The sequence below is a fragment of the Drosophila montana genome, unplaced genomic scaffold, assembly GCF_035044405.1.
Source record: "Drosophila montana isolate Dmon_TW-CO22-7 unplaced genomic scaffold, ASM3504440v1 contig_3122_1, whole genome shotgun sequence".
Lineage (NCBI taxonomy): Eukaryota > Metazoa > Arthropoda > Insecta > Diptera > Drosophilidae > Drosophila > Drosophila montana.
Genome location: NW_026998001.1, coordinates 113,291 through 135,057, shown reverse-complemented (window position 1 = coordinate 135,057; position 21,767 = coordinate 113,291). Strand labels below are relative to the sequence as shown.

Below are 21,767 nucleotides of genomic sequence, written 5' to 3'. Positions count from 1 at the left end.
TTTTAGTTGTTTGAATGCCAATTGATAGTAGGGATCCGTACGAATTCAAAAAGGTATAACATTTCAAAATCAGACGATATTTACCCGAGATATTAAAAAAATATCATCAAAAAAGTTTTGATTTTCGAACCGACCCCGATTTTGAGGAAAAACGTGATGGAACCCCTTGCCATTTTGTTGATTTCGGTCAAAATTTAGATTTTCAATTTTTTAATGCCAATCGATAGTACTGATCCTTACGATTTAAAAGTAGTATAAGATTTCAAAATCTGACAATATTTGGCCGAGATATGCCAAAAAATCATCAAAAAAGGTTGCCTTCATAAACGAATCGTTTTTTGGTCCACAGCTTTTTTTAACCCATCGATTTTTAAGTTGTTTGAATGCCAATTGATAGTAGGGATCCGTACGAATTCAAAAAGGTATAACATTTCAAAATCAGACGATATTTACCCGAGATATTAAAAAAATATCATCAAAAAAGTTTTGATTTTCGAACCGACCCCGATTTTGAGGAAAAACGTGATGTAACCCCTTGCCATTTTGTTGATTTCGGTCAAAATTTAGATTTTCAATTTTTAATGCCAATCGATAGTACTGATCCTTAAGATTTAAAAATGGTATAAAATTTCAAAATCTGACAATATTTGGCCGAGATATGCCAAAAAATCATCAAAAAAGGTTGCCTTCATAAACAAATCGTTTTTTGGTCCACAGCTTTTTTTAACCCATCGATTTTTAAGTTGTTTGAATGCCAATTGATAGTAGGGATCCGTACGAATTCAAAAAGGTATAACATTTCAAAATCAGACGATATTTACCCGAGATATTAAAAAAATATCATCAAAAAAGTTTTGATTTTCGAACCGACCCCGATTTTGAGGAAAAACGTGATGTAACCCCTTGCCATTTTGTTGATTTCGGTCAAAATTTAGATTTTCAATTTTTAATGCCAATCGATAGTACTGATCCTTAAGATTTAAAAATGGTATAAAATTTCAAAATCTGACAATATTTGGCCGAGATATGCCAAAAAATCATCAAAAAAGGTTGCCTTCATAAACGAATCGTTTTTTGGTCCACAGTTTTTTTAACCCTTCGATTTTTAATTTGTTTGTATGCCAATTGATAGTAGGGATCAGTACGAATTCAAAAAGGTATAACATTTCAAAATCAGACGATATTTACCCGAGATATTTAAAAAATATCATCAAAAAAGTTTTGATTTTCGAACCGAACCGATTTTCAATTTTTTAATGCCAATCAATAGTACTGATCCTTAAGATTTAAAAATGGTATAAAACTTCAAAATCTGACAATAATTGGCCGAGTATGCCAAAAAATCATCAAAAAAGGTTGCCTTCATAAACGAATCGTTTTTTGGTCCACAGCTTTTTTCAACCCATCGATTTTTAATTTGTTTGAATGCCAATTGATGGTAGGGATCCGTACGAAATCAAAAAGGTATAACATTTCAAAATCAGACGATATTTACCCGAGATATTAACAAAATATCATCAAAAAAGTTTTGATTTTCGAACCGACCCCGATTTTGAGGAAAAACGTGATGTAACCCCTTGCCATTTTGTTGATTTCGGTCAAAATTTAGATTTTCAATTTTTTAATGCCAATCGAAAGTACTGATCGTTACGATTTAAAAATGGTATAAGATTTCAAAATCTGACAATATTTGGCCGAGATATGCCAAAAAATCATCAAAAAAGGTTGCCTTCATAAACGAATCGTTTTTCGGTCCACTGCTTTTTTTAACCCATCGATTTTTAATTTGTTTGAATGCCAATTGATAGTAGGGATCCGTACGAATTCAAAAAGGTTTAACATTTCAAAATCAGACGATATTTACCCGAGATATTAAAAAAATATCATCAAAAAAGTTTTGATTTTCGAACCGACCCCGATTTTGAGGAAAAACGTGATGTAACCCCTTGCCATTTTGTTGATTTCGGTCAAAATTTAGATTTTCAATTTTTTAATGCCAATCGATAGTACTGATCCTTACGATTTAAAAGTAGTATAAGATTTCAAAATCTGACAATATTTGGCCGAGATATGCCAAAAAATCATCAAAAAAGGTTGCCTTCATAAACGAATCGTTTTTTGGTCCACAGTTTTTTTAACCCTTCGATTTTTAATTTGTTTGTATGCCAATTGATGGTAGGGATCCGTACGAATTCAAAAAGGTATAACATTTCAAAATCAGACGATATTTACCCGAGATATTAAAAAAATATCATCAAAAAAGTTTTGATTTTCGAACCGACCCCGATTTTGAGGAAAAACGTGATGTAACCCCTTGCCATTTTGTTGATTTCGGTCAAAATTTAGATTTTCAATTTTTTAATGCCAATCGATAGTACTGATCCTTAAGATTTAAAAATGGTATAAGATTTCAAAATCTGACAATATTTGGCCGAGATATGCCAAAAAATCATCAAAAAAGGTTGCCTTCATAAACGAATCGTTCTTTGGTCCAAAGCTTTTTTTAACCCATCGATTTTTAATTTGTTTGAATGCCAATTGATAGTAGGGATCCGTACGAATTCAAAAAGGTATAACATTTCAAAATCAGACGATATTTACGCGAGATATTAAAAAAATATCATCAAAAAAGTTTTGATTTTCGAACCGACCCCGATTTTGAGGAAAAACGTGATGTAACCCCTTGCCATTTTGTTGATTTCGATCAAAATTTAGATTTTCAATTTTTTAATGCCAATCGATAGTACTGATCCTTACGATTTAAAAATGGTATAAGATTTCAAAATCTGACAATATTTGGCCGAGATATGCCAAAAAATCATCAAAAAAGGTTGCCTTCATAAACGAATCGTTTTTTGGTCCAAAGCTTTTTTTAACCCATCGATTTTTAATTTGTTTGAATGCCAATTGATAGTAGGGATCCGTACGAATTCAAAAAGGTATAACATTTCAAAATCAGACGATATTTACGCGAGATATTAAAAAAATATCATCAAAAAAGTTTTGATTTTCGAACCGACTCCGATTTTGAGGAAAAACGTGATGTAACCCCTTGCCATTTTGTTGATTTCGGTCAAAATTTAGATTTTCAATTTTTTAATGCCAATCGATAGTACTGATCCTTAAGATTTAAAAATGGAATAAAATTTCAAAATCTGACAATATTTGGCCGAGATATGCCAAAAAATCATCAAAAAAGGTTGCCTTCATAAACAAATCGTTTTTTGGTCCACAGCTTTTTTTAACCCATCGATTTTTAATTTGTTTGAATGCCAATTGATAGTAGGGATCCGTACGAATTCAAAAAGGTTTAACATTTCAAAATTAGACGATATTTACCCGAGATATTAAAAAAATATCATCAAAAAAGTTTTGATTTTCGAACCGACCCCGATTTTGAGGAAAAACGTGATGTAACCCCTTGCCATTTTGTTGATTTCGGTCAAAATTTAGATTTTCAATTTTTTAATGCCAATCGATAGTACTGATCCTTACGATTTAAAAGTAGTATAAGATTTCAAAATCTGACAATATTTGGCCGAGATATGCCAAAAAATCATCAAAAAAGGTTGCCTTCATAAACGAATCGTTTTTTGGTCCACAGCTTTTTTTAACCCATCGATTTTTAAGTTGTTTGAATGCCAATTGATAGTAGGGATCCGTACGAATTCAAAAAGGTATAACATTTCAAAATCAGACGATATTTACCCGAGATATTAAAAAAATATCATCAAAAAAGTTTTGATTTTCGAACCGACCCCGATTTTGAGGAAAAACGTGATGTAACCCCTTGCCATTTTGTTGATTTCGGTCAAAATTTAGATTTTTAATTTTTTAATGCCAATCGATAGTACTGATCCTTAAGATTTAGAAATGGTATAAGATTTCAAAATCTGACAATATTTGGCCGAGATATGCCAAAAAATCATCAAAAAAGGTTGCCTTCATAAACGAATCGTTTTTTGGTCCACAGCTTTTTTTAACCCATCGATTTTTAAGTTGTTTGAATGCCAATTAATAGGAGGGATCCGTACGAATTCAAAAAGGTATAACATTTCAAAATCAGACGATATTTACCCGAGATATTCAAAAAATATCATCAAAAAAGTTTTGATTTTCGAACCGACCCCGATTTTGAGGAAAAACGTGATGTAACCCCTTGCCATTTTGTTGATTTCGGTCAAAATTTAGATTTTCAATTTTTTAATGTCAATCGATAGTACTGATCCTTAAGATTTAAAAATGGTATAAGATTTCAAAATCTGACAATATTTGGCCGAGATATGTTAAAAAATCATCAAAACAGGTTGCCTTCATAAACGAATCGTTTTTTGGTCCAAAGCTTTTTTTAACCCATCGATTTTTAAGTTGTTTGAATGCCAATTGATAGTAGGGATCCGTACGAATTCAAAAAGGTATAACATTTCAAAATCAGACGATATTTACGCGAGATATTAAAAAAATATCATCAAAAAAGTTTTGATTTTCGAACCGACCCCGATTTTAAGGAAAAACGTGATGTAACCCCTTGCCATTTTGTTGATTTCGGTCAAAATTTAGATTTTTAATTTTTTAATGCCAATCGATAGTACTGATCCTTACGATTTAAAAAGGTATAACATTTCAAAATCTGACAATAATTGGCCGAGATATGCCAAAAAATCATCAAAAAAGGTTGCCATCATAAACGAATCGTTTTTTGGTCCACAGCTTTTTTGAACCCATCGATTTTTCATTTGTTTGAATGCCAATTGATAGTAGGGATCCGTACGAATTCAAAAAGGTATAACATTTCAAAATCAGACGATATTTACCCGAGATATTAAAAAAATATCATCAAAAAAGTTTTGATTTTCGAACCGACCCCGATTTTGAGGAAAAACGTGATGTAACCCCTTGCCATTTTGTTGATTTCGGTCAAAATTTAGATTTTCAATTTTTTAATGCCAATCGATAGTACTGATCGTTACGATTTAAAAATGGTATAAAATTTCAAAATCTGACAATATTTGGCCGAGATATGCCAAAAAATCATCAAAAAAGGTTGCCTTCATAAACGAATCGTTTTTTGGTCCACAGCTTTTTTTAACCCATCGATTTTTAAGTTGTTTGAATGCCAATTGATAGGAGGGATCCGTACGAATTCAAAAAGGTATAACATTTCAAAATCAGACGATATTTACCCGAGATATTAAAAAAAATCATCAAAATAGCTTTGATTTTCGAACCGACCCCGATTTTGAGGAAAAACGTGATGTAACCCCTTGCCATTTTGTTGATTTCGGTCAAAATTTAGATTTTCAATTTTTTAATGCCAATCGATAGTACTGATCCTTACGATTTAAAAATGGTATAAAGTTTCAAAATCTGACAATAATTGGCCGAGATATGCCAAAAAATCATCAAAAAAGGTTGCCTTCACAAACGAATCGTTTTTTGGTCCACAGCTTTTTTCAACCCATCGATTTTTAATTTGTTTGAATGCCAATTGATAGTAGGGATCCGTACGAAATCAAAAAGGTATAACATTTCAAAATCAGACGATATTTACCCGAGATATTCAAAAAATATCATCAAAAAAGTTTTGATTTTCGAACCGACCCCGATTTTGAGGAAAAACGTGATGTAACCCCTTGCCATTTTGTTGATTTCGGTCAAAATTTAGATTTTCAATTTTTTAATGCCAATCGATAGTACTGATCCTTACGAATTAAAATGGTATAAAATTTCAAAATCCGACAATATTTGGCCGAGATATTTCAAAAAATTATCAATAAAGGCTGGCTTTACAAACGAATCGTTTTTTGGTCAACAACATTTTGTAACCCATTGATTTTTAATTTGTTTGAATGTCAATTGATAGTAGGGATCCGTACGAATTCAAAAAGGTATAACATTTCAAAAAACAGACGATGTTTACCCAAGATATTAAAAAAAAGCAATGTTAACTTAAGTTCAGTCTATACATTCACAACTAACTTTCACATTAGCTTTATAAAAGTGAAATGGAGAGCTTTTAGAAAAGATTCCGGATTTCTTAAGCGCGTAGTAGTTTACTCATTACAAATCAACAGTCAGACTTAATTTAGATCTTTTATATACACATAAATGTTACATAACTTCAGACCTTCAAGTCCCACTACTCATTGAATATGTATTGTGGGTATATTTATAAAGAAAAACAACTGTGTTAAAAATACTTTTAATAGCTGGCCACACTCAATGTTTAAACCACATTTATCTATTAATAAACCGGTTTAATTAATTTAATTAAAAGAATTTATGAATTACATTTGAAAGAAAAATCGTGCCGTAGCCTATAATGTAAAAGCGCCCCCAGTCGAGGGGTGACAGCTGTTATTTATAACCTGGTTCTCAACACCACTTAGAGACAGTTACTCCTCAAAGTGATTGTTAATATGATGAAAGAAGTGGGCTTGGGCCTTTCAGACAGGTTATACAACTTGAGAATGCCGGCGTAAATACGATATGCAGAAAGAGGAACAACTAGGCACATTCTCCTTGAATTTACAGCCATTTGTTGGGCTGGAAGAAAGCCTCCTGGCAACGAGTTTGTCAATCCAGCTTAGGCAGGGCTCTTTTAAAACCGTGTCCTAATATATTTTATTTTAATTTCAAAAAGTTTTCAAACTAGACTTCTTAGTACGTTTTTTGTTATTCAATTTAAGTGCACATTTTGTTGAAATGGTTTTTTCCACCAAGTTTGTTGCCCAAGTCTTTTGTTTGGCTTGGTCTATAAATCAGCTGGCACGCACAAAAACGCACACATGTCCCCAAAATTCGTACAGCCGTGGCTATAATCAAACTGCAAGCCCAACACAAATAGATTTGTAATAAATTATGCGCTCCATGCTCCACAATAAATCAATAAATGCGGCCATACGCAACTTTTTGTGTGACCCATTTGCAGTGGCTTTTTTGTGGTCTTTTTTCTTGGGTTCTGCTTGCTTTTTTTTTTTTGCATACGCACCCAACGCATTTTTTGTGCAGCAGCGTGTGCCAAAATTGAACAAAAAATTAAAGTGCATTCATGTGGAAACGACCGAACGAACAACTGACCAGAGCCTGGTCAGAGGCTGGCAAAGAGTTTGCAGAGGCTGTCGCAGCAAAATACCCATGCCACAAGATCTGACATCAGGCAACAGATAAATTGCACGTAGAGTTCAGAAGTCAGAAAATACTCGATATTTTAATTATCATATTTTAAATTTCAATGAACGATTTTACTGAAATTTCTTGAGATTATAATTAACCTACAAGTTTGGGATCTTACCAACGATTCTTTCTAAAGCAAAAACAATTTATACAATTATAATTGTAATTATGTTAATTAATGTTTATTAAATTTATTAACAAACGGAAAGGTCGTCAAGACTAGCATTTAATTATTTTTATTATTACAATTATTGTAAATTGACTGGCTGCGCAAACTCTTTGTCCGCCTTATGCTTGGAATGCAAACTTTATTGAAATATATTAAACTGATTGGAATATTGTATTGTGGCCTACCATGACAGACGATGAATATTGGCTGATGTAAAATAACTTCTTCGTCACATAATCAACACTTGTCTTATTGTATTAGTTCTTATTTTTAATGTTCTTATTAATTTTCGACTCCTTCAGCCATGCCAGATGTAAAATAACATATGGTAGAAACACAAACGGCTGAAAGCTCTCAAACAAACATCGTTTTGCATGAGACTGCAAACTGCAAACTTGAAATGTTTACCCCATTCTATTTTATTGCTAAACTTACTGTAAGTAAACATGTCATGTTTAATAAATTCTGATGTGTTGTTTTTTAAAAATGAGAACAAATCAAATTAATATTATGTTCTACTTCCGTTTATATAAACTTTGGCACTTTTTTCCTACTATAAATATAATTTAGTCTAAATTATTTTGTTTATTATTATTCAGTTGGGATATTTCCAGTGTGCACAAACTTACAGTTTCAATAAAAATAAATATATTTTTGCAATCTTAAGTAAAGGCGTTTTTTTTTTATTTGTAAAGAGATCCGTGAATAAATGCGCGTGAGTCAACATTTGAGCAGCCGCCCTCGCTGGCATTTATGTGTGTGCTAAGTGAATACTTAAAGCCTGTGCTATCAAATGCTGTTGCATCACAAGCTGTTGCCCCTCTCCCACCACCTGCTGTCCATAACTGAATGCCACTGTGTGGCAGAGACTTGAAAGGCACTTGGCCAAAGGCAGCGCAGTCCCCGTCCCAGTCCCAGTTCCAATTCCAGTTCCAGTCTCAGTCTCTCAGGTCTCAATTCGGTGTCCCGCGTGCCGTTGCCCATTTCAAACTCAATGAATGAATTGCATTGATTGAGCGACATCGCACGCACCACGCTGCGGGCCTGGAACTGGTCCACAGCAGCAACAACAACAACAACAACAACAACAACAAGAACAACTACCACATCCACATCCATTTAAACGCTTTGCGTCTCTCTACGCGCTCTATAAATTTCGTTTGTGGTTTGATTTTCCACACGCTGCTCCTGAGCTCCAAAAAAAACTGTGTCAAACGCGACGTCGGCGTTTGATTTGCTGTTAACTTTTGCGTGGCACTCAATATATATATATATATATATATCTATTTTTTAGGTGCGATTGCATCAGGCATAGCAGCAGCAGAGTCCCAGTTATGTTCAGGACGGAAATTAGATTTTTGTGCAAATAATTAAAATCCTTGGACTTTGTTGTTGTCGGGTCTGCGTGTCCAATGCGATTGCCGCTCACTTTGCTGGCGAGGCTAGGGGCACAAATCTGGCCAAGATTGGGCCGTAAAATGCAATCAATGTGCGCATATTAAGTTACCCAGTAGCCAGTAGACCCCACCATTACGGGCAGTGGAAACTTGCCAGGATGTCACGTCATACCCTGCAATTGGGCAATGTTCATAGATCTCGTTAGATGCTGTCGGGGCGGGACTTGAAAGTGCGTCACATTTATTTTAAAATAAATGCCTCTACGTGTTTTTTTTTATTTTCGTTTTGTGCGCTGCCGCGGGGCATTACTCCTAATGAAACCAGTTTAATAAACTGGTATAATTTGGCAAGTTTAGCTGCCCAGTCGGTCAGGAGGGTGTCGTAAAGTACCCAGAATTCCCACTCATCTGACCGCCTGCCATTAATCATTCGCCGATAATCAGTCGGCTGCACATCCTCCAAAATGCCAATGTAACCGGCTAAACCAACAGCACGCAAATAAATAATAAATGATACCAAAACATAAACAAACTGCCTTTTGACAACTGTTGCGTATACGCAATGTGCGCCCGCAAGCAGCATAGAAAAAACCAACGCAATGTAATATTCAAATTAGCATAAAGAAGTCTAAATACTCTACTCCAGTTGCGCTGGTTACACTTACTGGATATTCCACATAACATATTAAGCCGAAATAAACAAACTATAATGTAATATATATTGTTTGAACTCATGGGAACTCAATCCTGTTAGTATGTTAATCCTGTTTCATATCTTCACAAACAATTAATTTCATATCCTCCAAAACCCAATTGCTATCCTCCTCAAATGAGTTTTGATGGCCATCATAAAATCAAATCTCTTCTGTTTTATATGCAATCAGCATGCATTATGCAATGTTCATGACTTAGTTACTGAACCTTTCTCAATCTCAAGAGTATCAAAAACGAACGACATGTTTTTAATTACCCGCACAACGCAGGCCTTTCGAATGCGTAAACTAGTTGGACGGGCAACGCAGATTTCAATTAAACTCCCGAGCGCTGTCTGAGACCGAGAAGGCAGATAGCATTAGGGTGTGCCGGCGTTGGAGTTGTTGCTGCCTGGTCTCCATCTGCTTTGAGCCTGGCGGCGTTTACAAAAAATTTGCGTAAGTTGCCGCGTAATTCGAGTGCCGCCTTTCCAAATGGCTTCCAATCTAACATCGGCATCGGCATCGACATCGGCATCGACTTCGGCATCGGCATCGCAATCTGCCAGACCCATTGCGTCCAAGGCTGCGTGGCCAACACTTTGAGGCTAGTTAACCTGGTCGTGGTCCCGGCTCTCGGACACGTTGCGAGTGGCTTGTAATACGCGACGCTCGACACACACAACAAAATTGATTGACTAGAGGCGTTTTTCTACGCATTTTACTTGGCGTTTCAGCCTGGCTGGCTGCCTGGCTGCCTGGCTTGGCTCTTTTGCAGTTTCACGCCAAATGCGACCGCATTAAAAACTTTGCTAATTGATGTCGTTCACAAGCCTCGCCGGTTGCACGTTGCAACAAGTTGCATGCTGCACGTTGCAACAGCTGATCATTTGTCACCGCGGACCCCATTCGCGACACAGCATTTCGGCAATGTTAATTGCCCGAGGGGTGCCGGCATTTAAATTCCAATTAGCAACGCTTCTCGCGCAACAACAACAAGAATTTTGTAATTTATAAAATAAAATTTTGTAATCATCACAATTTTTTAAAAGCCTAGAACTTTTTAAAATATCATAATATATTTTTTAAATGTTTGTATTTCAATTCATACTCTTCTAAAACTGTTTCTAGGCACTTACGAGCGATATTAATATATTAGTTTTTATTTTAATTCATTATTGTATAGTTTAGGGTCAAAACAAACGATTAGTTATATTGAATATATTGATTTGTTTTAAAGGTCTACTATTAGCTTGTTCTTCTTAATTTCATTCATCAAATTATTGGCTTCCAGAATTTATTTAAGCTGTTTGCCAGATTCCAGGTTATTTGAATAATATTAAAAATGATTTTACTGTTGTTCAATAAAAAAATAAAATATTTAATCAGTTTAAGGCAACCTGTTGGCCACGCATTCTTGTAATAAAGAATACGAAATCATTGAGAAATTCCCATGTTGTTGCTCATAATCTATAATTTCCTATATTTCATTTTTGGAACACTTTACAAATTACCCTAACCTTACTAAGTGCTATAAACAAATAATAAACAATTGCTTCTTATTAAAACAACTGTTATATATAAGCTTAAAAATGTTTGTATGTTATTTTTGTGTGTTCCAAATTACCAGCTAGTACAAGCTTACTTTGTTTTTGAGAATGCCATTAAAAAGCGGTTTACGGCTCTCTAAACAACAAAAACACAAACGTTTTCCAATGTGATATGGAAATACCCTTACAAATAAAATATTTTTAGGAGTGGATTTGTTGAATGTAGGAGGAAATAATTACAAATACATAATAAATAATATAATATAATAAAGGGATTTCTTCTATTTGAACTTGGCCTAATCGACAAGAAGATGTACTTAGAGCTGAATCCCAAAACCTTCGGGATTGCATTTACCTCTTGCTATAAATTTGTAATACTCTAGGAAAGTGTATTGAAATCTGGTTTTTGTACTTGCCAAAAGAACTTAATTACAGAATTTGCGCGTTCAATAACCCCACAAAGTATATAAACAATTAAGAACGCTTCGTTAAAAAAATATTCAATGCCCATAACTTTGCCGGCACTGAACGGACTTATTCATACGCAGTACCTTATTAGAATATATAAATTCTAAAGATTAAACATTGTTAAAAATATTTGTAAACATTTATTGTACTTAGCTCTAACTCATTTCTGCGCCTTTCATTTGTTTTTAGTTATTTTAGATAAGTAAAAATGTAGATTAAAAGTGCGCTAAGGAAACAAAACCTCGAACTCAATGGCTACGCCGACTTCCTCGCGGTTCATGGCAAACAGCCCGACGCATTTGTTGAAAACATTTTCTGTGCTCTTTTGTAAGAATTTGAAATTAAAGTAACGCCTTGTGCTCAATAGCCTACAGCATGGCCACGCCCACATGCGTTAGCCACTTGCACAAGCCCCAATTTGTAATGGAACAAGCTAAAACATTGCGCAATAATTTGCATTAAATGACAGCCATAGACATGCCGACTTGACCTGGATACCTGATAATAAACATGTAGCCAATGCCCACAACAGGTGTTAACTATTGCCACCAATCGATGCCAATTGACCAATACTTGTAAAGAAAAACGAAGAGCCAATAAAGTAATTAAAATGCTTAAATCGACGAAATTGCAGACTTAAAAAAAAACAAAAATTCAGATAAGAAAAAACTCTGATCTTTCGACAACTCGATAATTAATCAAGCGAACATAGTTTAGCTGGCCGTGCTCGACTAGGAGATATGCCATACACATACAGTACATTGGAATTTATACAACAATATATTAAATCAATTTTTGTTTCTTATTCATGTGGACACATTTATGCTTTACAATTAAGACACCACATAGCCGAAGTCCTCGACATCCGATGCCATTTTAGTGTTAAGTATATACATATATATATTCATACAGTAATAAAATATATACATACTTTTTTATATTCTTAATTATTTTAAAATTATTTAAAAAAATATATATAAATAATTATATAATACGATAATACTATAATACTCCTAATTAGGTCAATTTTTGTTGTCCAATAAAGCATTATTTATTTTGCATTAAAACTTTATCCACCGTGTTTTACTTATTCTGTTAATCATGATACACTAAATATGCATCGTATATATTATATATATATATTTTTTATAGGTCGTGTCTGCCTTCCCCTTGTTATAGCATTTTTAGCCTTTTTTATTTACACATGCTAAAAAATTTCTAAAAAATTAAAGTTCGCTGTCTGTCATTTGTTATAATGAAGCTCATTTAACAAAGCCGCAATAAACTCATCATACTAATATAATGACATGAATAAACAAATATATACCCATATATTATCATACTTGCAATCGGAGTAGCCGACAAATTTCTGGAGAAGACAATTGGCATACGACGCGCTGCCAATTCGAATGTCAATTTTGAGTCTCTGCTAATTGCCACAAAGTGTCAACTAAATGCTGTTAATGCTGTCACAGTTGTTGTTGTTGTTGTTGTAGTTGCTGCTATTGTTGTTGGTGGTGCCGAGGCTGTCCTCCTTTTTTTTGTTTTGGTGGGGCACATTCTAACGCCTGTGACATATCACGAACTTTGTTTTGAGAAATGCAAATTCAGGCAAAAGATAAATTTGCATTGCGCTCGCATTTGAGTTGAGTAATCACCACAGAGATTCGTAGAAATCGAAAGGCATGCGTGACTGGCCAAATAACTGACAAACCCCAAAAACCCAAATCCCCCGCCCCCCTCGATTCACCCACACACCCAAAAGAAAAACTGATTGACTTACTGTCCAATTGAACCCGTCTTTGAACTCTGGCCAAAAATAAGACACTCATAATAGCCAAACGCTTGAACTTTTGGCTGACCAACGCCGCAGGGCATTGTAAACAAAAACCCTTTTGTAATAATGCGCGATAAATAGAGAATTGCTTTGATTTCTTAATGAATGTTTCCAAATCAAATTTCGACAGACGACTTCTGTGCCATTTAACACAAATCATTATCAACAAAATTGTGAGTGTAATACGAGTCACAACAGGATAACCCGCTGAGATATTGAGGCACTTCTTTCATTATTTTTTAGCCATAATTATAATAGTGAGTTAAAATTGTTTCAAGGGAAAATATAGGTAATTTAATAAATAAATAAATAAGTTTTATTGTTATATAAACTTGTAGTTTTTGTTTGAGGCGTGATTATTTCTTTAAAAGTACTCTGTCTATATTTAATGTAAGAAGTAAGAAGTAGAATTAATATTTAATTTTCTTAGCAGGAAATAAAGTTTGGAAAGCAAAAAAAGTTGTTTATATTGGAACCTACTTTTCAAACGATCATTCCTACGACAGCTATATGATGTACTGGTCCAATCAGGCTGGTTCCAAAATGTGTACTGCCTGCAACAGAATAACTGAACGACGCAAAGTATCAAGACGTTAGCTTTTAAACTAAGGGACTTGTTCGACTTAATGGGTTAATGGGTTCGGTGTTGTCTCCTACTGAACTTTACACATTTCATGACAAAATTATAATACCCTCAACAAGGGTAAAAGAACGTGACAATGATATTTAAATTGAGGTATTGGATACATTTCTCAACTGACCTGAATAAAAAGATTCCCTATACTACATTCCCAATGAGAGCATCATTAGCAAATATCAAAGCAACGGACTCTTGTGTCGAGCTGAAGGTCACCTTAGTTCAATTCGGCTACTGCATTTAATTAACCAACATTCTTAACTGATTTCAGATGTTAATAGACTCATGCACTTTTGATGGTCTTAAACTTCGTTACGATTTCTAGTTACAATCTTTTTTTCCTTACTTCAGATTGCCCGCTGGGCTCAATCAGTTGGGCCTCTGCCTGCATGGGCTTCTTTTTGATTTACAATTGTGATTCGCGTGTCGAATGCCTGTTGATTTTTAGACGAATGCATTCAATTCGTGTTGTTGCCCTTGTTATATGTAGCTGTAGTTTATGTATGTTTTGATAACAAGTCATTACGTAAAGTTTCTCTCTTGGGAGCTGACTTTGCAGTTATTGTTGTTGTTAACGCTAAACTCTTGCAATTGAACTTTGAACCAAAAATGTTGGTTAATTTGTAAGCCTAACCAAATTGATTCCATTTGTTACACAACCAACAGCCGAACAGGGTACGCCCAGCCAACAGGGGCCTTGAATGCACTTGAGGTTATACCAGAGATGCCTGCTCCAAATCGGGCCGCTCCAAATGCGAGTCTGGTAGGTGAGATCGACTAGGCAATCACTTGAGCCGCTCTGGTGGAAACTCAATTAATGTCGTTAGTTTCACTTGAGTCCGTCTGGTAATGCACTTTATTTATTTTTTGTCTTATTTTTTGTGAGCCTGGCAAATGTCAATCAGGCCGTACGCATTTCTGGGCGCAGTCTGGCATGTGGCTCGCCCTGCCGCAAGCGGCTGCCTGTCGTGGTTAGAACCAAGTCCAATTTGGCTGGCAATGCGTCGACTTCATTAAGATAAATATCTGTGTTCCCTGTTCTATTAGTCAAGCAGCTGTCATAGCTTTGCTTATTTATTACCTGCGTTATCCAAACTACAAAACGGTGTGCGAATAAAATTATTCTAATTTTACAGAAACTTTAATACTCTTACAGAACCAAAAATGTTTGAAATAAAACATCGAGCAAGGTTTTTTGCTGTGTATAGTAAGCAATATATCTATTCGTATTTAATTGTTCCTGGTCTCAAAATCCAACTAAAGAAAAAATATTTCTAGCAACTTTTTAGCAAAGTTAACTTATATAAAACATAAAAAATTACATAAAATTTTCAAAATAAATTTCTAAATATTTAAAACTATTAAAAATATTATCCAAACTGAAAATCACAACAACATTTTCACGAAGAAACAAAATACATTATGTTCATATACATATACATATGTATTTGAGACTTCCCTATTACAACATTGTGTTAATATTATAAATATGCCATAAAGAAAGGCATATGTAACTCCTTTCCATATGCATTTATATACACACATATATGTATATATGACATCGACATATTTACATACATATTTGAATAATTCGCTACCTTATATAGTCAATGAGACCATTTGGTTGTACTCTGTGCTAGAGTATATAAAATGTGAATTTAATGCGGTTCGTTAATTTGCAGCCTGAACGCATTAATGGCCTTAGCCCGGGTGTTAATTAAAGTTGTCAAAATATATATTTATGGCAAGTAAGTAAAAGATGCACACAAAGATTAAACAAAGTTTTTGCATAGTGTCTAATATATCTGATAATATATAATACGTGCTGACTTCTGTTTTGTTAGTCCCTGAATAGAGCATTAAATGTCAATCAAGTAATCAGAATTGTATCGCAGATCCTCAAGTCCAAGCTCAATGTTTTTTTGGTTTTGTGTTTTTCGCACACAATTAAAAGTCGTGGGAATCAAATTTGCATATGCAAATCGGATATTCGTTTTTTCTTTTTATTTGGCGAATTTTAGTCAAGTTTTATTTAACTAAGCTTGGCCAATGCCATCATGTAATCTGACTTGGGCCAAACATTTACTTTCAAGCCGGAAGTGAAGGATTTTGAATAGCTTATACAGAATATATAACAAGCCATATGCGTGGCCATACAAATTTGATGACCATCAATTGGCAATCAAAAGACTTAGGCAACAAACTGGCTCAACTCAATAGATTTTCGCACATATTTGAAATGCCAAATGAAAATAAAATGCGTTAAGCAGTTAACACGCTGCACGTAAGAGCCAACAAATGTCTATCGACTGCAGTACATGAATTATTCATTAGACAGGAGTTCAGGTCCAGAGAGCAGAGCACAGACTCAGCAGATATTTGGGACACTTTGGAGTCCACACTTTCGGAGCATTTGTTCGCCTTGGTGTTTGACAATCTGTCGCTGGCAGCTCGTATTGTATGTTAATTTGTGTTCATTACAAGCAAACGGTTGTTGGACCTACCGCAGCTGCGGCTCCAATGGCTTATTCAGCTCGATTTCATTTGAATCTGGAATTGTTACTCGAATTTGACATTTTCAATTTCAATTTACTGACTGCACTTCATCGTCGTCTCGTACTCGCGTACTCTCGTAATTTTCAGTGTCTTTATGTTGTGCGCTCAATTAAAATTAATATGCAAATTTGTCCAGTTATCTTAGCTCTCTTGCAGCGACTGACATCTGTCCGATTGATTAAAGCTAATTCAAAGTATTGAGATCGAATATTGTTATTGTAATTGCAAACTTTTACTGATATATTTTATGGTGAAATCTGGAATTTGCTGTTCGTGCGACCGACTTGTCATTGTTGTTGTCTTGACAAAGGAGAAACCTGATCTAGAATATAATACAATGAGTCGCAATAAATTTTTTATTTTAACATGTCTAATTGTGTATTTATATTGGCGACATTTCGCGAATGTCTTGCTTTTTATTGTCAAGCCGTTTAACACAGGCAGCATCAAGTTATATAATTTACTAGTATTCTATGTCTGTCCCAGCTGAACTGACTTTTTTATCTAATCAAAGTTTTTTTAAAGAGCAGCTTTATTAATTTTTTGTGTATTATTTGCATTTGTATTTAAACGTTTTTTTCACGAACAAAAATTTTAAATGTTAATAAATTTCCATGACAATAAATGAGTTGTGAAATTTTTAATTGAATTCAACAGATTTTTTTAAATACTTTAAAAAATATTTATTTTATGAAACTTAAAGCAATTTAGAAGTTAAATTTGACTTTTAGTTCCTTAATAAATAATAAACCTTTTTACTACTTCAATATATTAATTTAAAAATATATATAAGTGCATTCTCTTATAATTATTTTTTAGTTGTATTCTTAAACAAAATAGCCTCCAAAGCGCACAGAAAACTTACCTTCGATTAATTTATAACAGTGTGCAACCGCCTATAAATATATATGTATCCAAATATTACGTATACGTCGTAGCTGCAAATGCAAATTTATATTTATAAATGTTAATTAACATATAGGAAGAACAAAATTCTCTAGAAATTTATATTCATTTTATTTATTCGAATTTGCAACAATTGTTTTAATTTGCATAAGACACAGATAAATAAAGAAGCCCGTATAATTTCTTTATAAATTCAAAAAGAATCTGGATGAGCACAATAGATTTATTTAAAGAGTTTATTTATTAAACACCTACACCTCACTTCCGCGCCGTTTAACTTAAAGTGTAAATATCTTTGAGATACTTTTAGCCGCGCACGCGATGCTTTCAGTCTGAAGCCGTTTGCTCCACTGAACCACTTTTTATGCAACGCCAAGTTGAAGTAGCCAGCGACTCGAACAGCTTCGATCCGTCTCAGCCGGAAAGCCGAGGCTTTAGGCTCAGCCGAAGCCGAACCCGCAGTCGCAGCCGAGCTGCAAGCGAAGCTGCCAGGCGAATATACATCAACGGTTTGTGTCTTGGCTAAGGTGCGCCCACAATATATACAAAAAAATATAGAATAGAATGCATTTGATTATCGTTTTGATGCGAGCTGCTGTCCATGGCCTTTGTTTAACTTAATTAAATTCGTAAACATATTTTATTTTTGGCAAGCGCTCAGCTCTTGTGGCCTGACAATAAGTTTGCCGGCTAGATGGCCGCAATTTTAAATATTGTTTTATGTACATTTGGATAAATCATGCCTAAATTAGTCATAAATTGTTAACGGAAAATACACGTATCGCCGGTGGCACTTTGAAATTGGCAAACAATTCATTTTTCAACTGCACGCTCGTGTTTTGATTATAGAAATCATAAATTCAATTTAATAACTTTATTCGAACAATTCAAGCGGAATTCTCGATGCTGCCCGATAGACACGCCTCGCCTGCTTTATCAACTCATAAACTATACAAAGTGGCAGCGTGTGCATGTAAAATTTCATAATCACCTCAGTTCAAGCATAATTTTTGCTCGGCATCTGCATGGATTGCATGCACCATGCACCATGCGGCATGCGGCATGTCGATTCGCGTTGTGTTGTGGCAGCCCATATACAAGCCCAATGGGTCGCACCAAAGTGAGTGTGAATTATTGCACTTTGTCTCAACACGACTTCACTTCACTGGGCTCAGGCTTCGGTCTTGTGGCCGCAGCCAGAGCCATTGACAAAATAGGCACCAAATATGGAACTAGTACACGTCTAAGTATGTACAGCCGGAATATGGTCAGGCAAATTGTGAACCACGCCAAGCTAAATGCTATCTAAATGGCATTCATTTCACTCTTACATAAACTCTGACAAGCCTCTGCAAAAAGGTTATGCAACTCACTCGACCGCGAACTGTCCAAAAAGATGGCAATAACCAATTATGTGCTGAGCTTCTTACATATGTTATGCGGCTTGTGGATCATTAAATATATACCTAAGAATAATGAGAAATTGAAATATATATGACAAGCAGCATAGAATAAGTAATACCGGCTAGTCTATCCTTTTAATATACATTCATACAAGTTTTCTTATCCTTAAATTTAAATAAAGTACAAATGTATTTAAGAAAAGGTTGGCTGGCTGGCTTTTCTTACAAATTTGTATTTCCTAATTTATTAATTTAACATCTTTTAAAGGTCTTACATGACAACCGTACTATAGCACACAAAACTTAAAAACTTCGTTGCCAAGAGGATGAAAAATTTACATAATTTTTGATTGTAGCGAAAGCTTCGAACTTCTTACTAAAGAATGCGAGCTTGAGGCAAGAGATTAAATCAGTAAAATGTAACTAACCGTCTGCTCAAAGTATAATAATGAATTAATTTACAATATTCTTATTCTCTCATATGAATATTTTGAAACTTACGTAGTTATGTCAGCTTTAAATACGTTGAGTTATCTGAGAAGAGTATTAAGGTTTCGTATATCTAAACGCAGCGCTGCTTTCATTAATACTGTTTCTTATTGTCAGCAAATCTTCACTATAATAATAATGCGCTTTGTAATCTATGAAACTTGTTGTTGCTAACACTGAACTTAAGTTTTACTTTCAAGCGAACCAGTTTTTGGCAATATTTGACGGATTCTTTTGTGTCTATTAAAGCCATTGTATCACTTTTAAATCAAATGTTGACAATCGGCTGTTGCGGCGATTTCCTGTTCAATTTGCATATTATGGCCGAAAAAAGCAGAAAACAAATTAAATTTTGAACATTTCAACGCCTTCCATTAACACCCCGAAAATAACAGACTGCGAGTCCGGCTTGGATATCATACCACTTATATACCCAAAGACCACCCTGAGTAATGGCTTGTCACTTGGCTGACAACTCAATTGACGCTGACGCTTTTTGTTTGCCCCGACTGGCTGCTGGTGGTGTCTAATGCGCTCCAGACACGCAACGCCTGAAAAGTCATCGTCAAATAATTCCCACCGAAAAAATCAGCTCTAATAACAGCAACAGCAGACTGAGGCGCACGTTTACAGCAAATAAAATTAGCTGCCTGTCTTGGTAATTGCGGCACGGCCAAAGCCAAAAGCCAGCCAAGTTACAGTAACCAGCCACGACGATGACGACGTGGACGTGAGCCCAGAGACTGCATTCTGCATTTGGCAAGAAGAACGAGGGCTGCAAAATAAGATTTTCAATATCCCACCAAAGTGTCAAAGTTCTGCATTTAAATATTAGTAGGAAATATGAGCTTGCATACAGAATTGGCAAAACCCTGTGACTAAACAACTTGATTTTTGGCTTACTTTTAAGCTATAAATAAAACACATCTAATCTCTGGCTGAGAAATGACAGAAATGTCAGGAAATTTAAACAAGTTGAGGCACAGACGAGTTTTGCATGCAGCATTCTTGGATTAAAATCATAAATTAGAACAACGTACTTTCTGATCGACTTTGTCGTCTTGAAATGAATTTTATATCATTTCAGAGCTGAAACAAAAATTATATAACATTTTAAAAACAAACAACTTAATAAGAATTTGCTGCAGCAACAGACTTAATAAGCAATAAAAATAAACTTTTAAATTTTATTATGTGTTTGTTTTTTTTTCTAATTATTTTAGACAACTTTATCTTTAAGTCCGAAGTCGGCAAGCAATCAGCATTGTGAAATTCAAAGTTTTAATCTCCAAGACGGTTGCCGATATGCAGCCGAAAATATCGGAAAATAAATATTGCAACAAAATTGTTTTCAACTTTTTATTTTAATAATTTTAATAATTTTAATCTTCGATTAATCGAACAAACCCCCAAAATTAGATTTTGGTGCAAATTGTCTCTATCTAATAATAGAATAACAATAAAAACAGGCTAATTTTTAATTCCATAAAAATATTAATCTGAGTGTGCCAGCAGAATTCCTTTAGTATTCTTTACATAATAATAATTAACAGTTGTATTATATATGGAGAATTTCAGAGAACATCCTTTATTTAAAATATTTTTAAAACTGCGTAAGGCAGCAAACTTACAAATATGATGACTTTATCATCTAAACTCTAAGAAAGCATGCCAATTATTTTTATATAAAAACAAACCAAAAGTTTGGCAGTTTATTGATCTCTTTTTCATAACAATTTTTTTTGTTGGTTTTTAAATATATGTTTATATATTTTTTATATTTTGTAATACTTTGTTTAACATTTAATGAGAAAACTTAACGAGTTCATGATTTTAACATCATTTTTGGAAGTAGATCATATTGTATTTGTTTTCACTTTTTTGAAATATTCTAATTTAATATTGATGCATAGTTCTTGGAGCTAGCTAATATTATTTAATTTTCAAATGTAAAAGTTTAACGAATTCGTCTTTGAAAATTGGCTGTTGGAACTAGTTCATTAACTTTTTAACTGTAATTCATGCTTGATCGAAAAATCATGCATTAAACATGAATTCATGATTTTTTGTTCTAGTACATGTACTTTTTTTGTTCATCTGTAAAAAATTAACGAATTCACGTTTCGAACCGGTTCATTGGCCTTTGCCTAAAATTCGAGTGGCTTTGCATTTGCGGAAAAGAACAACAAGACCCGGAGAACTTTTTGGCGGACCAACTCGTGCAGCTTTGCTGTCTTGGCCATGTTGCAATTAACTGCCAACTAAACAGCAATTGGCCACAATTATTATTATTATTATTATTTTGGTACGGCTATTTTTGCAATGTTTTCTGTGTTTGCTCTCGACTTTTGCAGTTGTTGTTGTTGTTGTTGTTGTTGTTGCTGCTGCTGTTGGCTGTTGTTGTTTGCAGCATTTGGTAATTGTTTTTGGCATGTTTACCATTTTGGTTGGCTGGGCTTTGGCCCGCACATTTATCTATTCATGTGC

At 34.4% G+C, this 21,767-nt stretch overlaps 1 protein-coding gene across 1 annotated transcript in view; it reads right to left on the bottom strand.

Moving 5' to 3' along the window:
* LOC135430950 (uncharacterized) overlaps positions 1-17,834 on the bottom strand; it is a 37,404-nt gene extending 19,570 nt beyond the window's left edge. Inside the window, exons 1-2 of the mRNA XM_064685789.1 lie at positions 17,644-17,834; positions 17,348-17,420 (exon numbers count right to left, since the gene is read on the bottom strand). The gene's annotated coding sequence lies outside the window, so the exon portion shown is untranslated. The remainder of the gene's footprint in view (positions 1-17,347; positions 17,421-17,643) is intronic.
* Between the last annotated feature and the right edge of the window lie 3,933 nt (positions 17,835-21,767).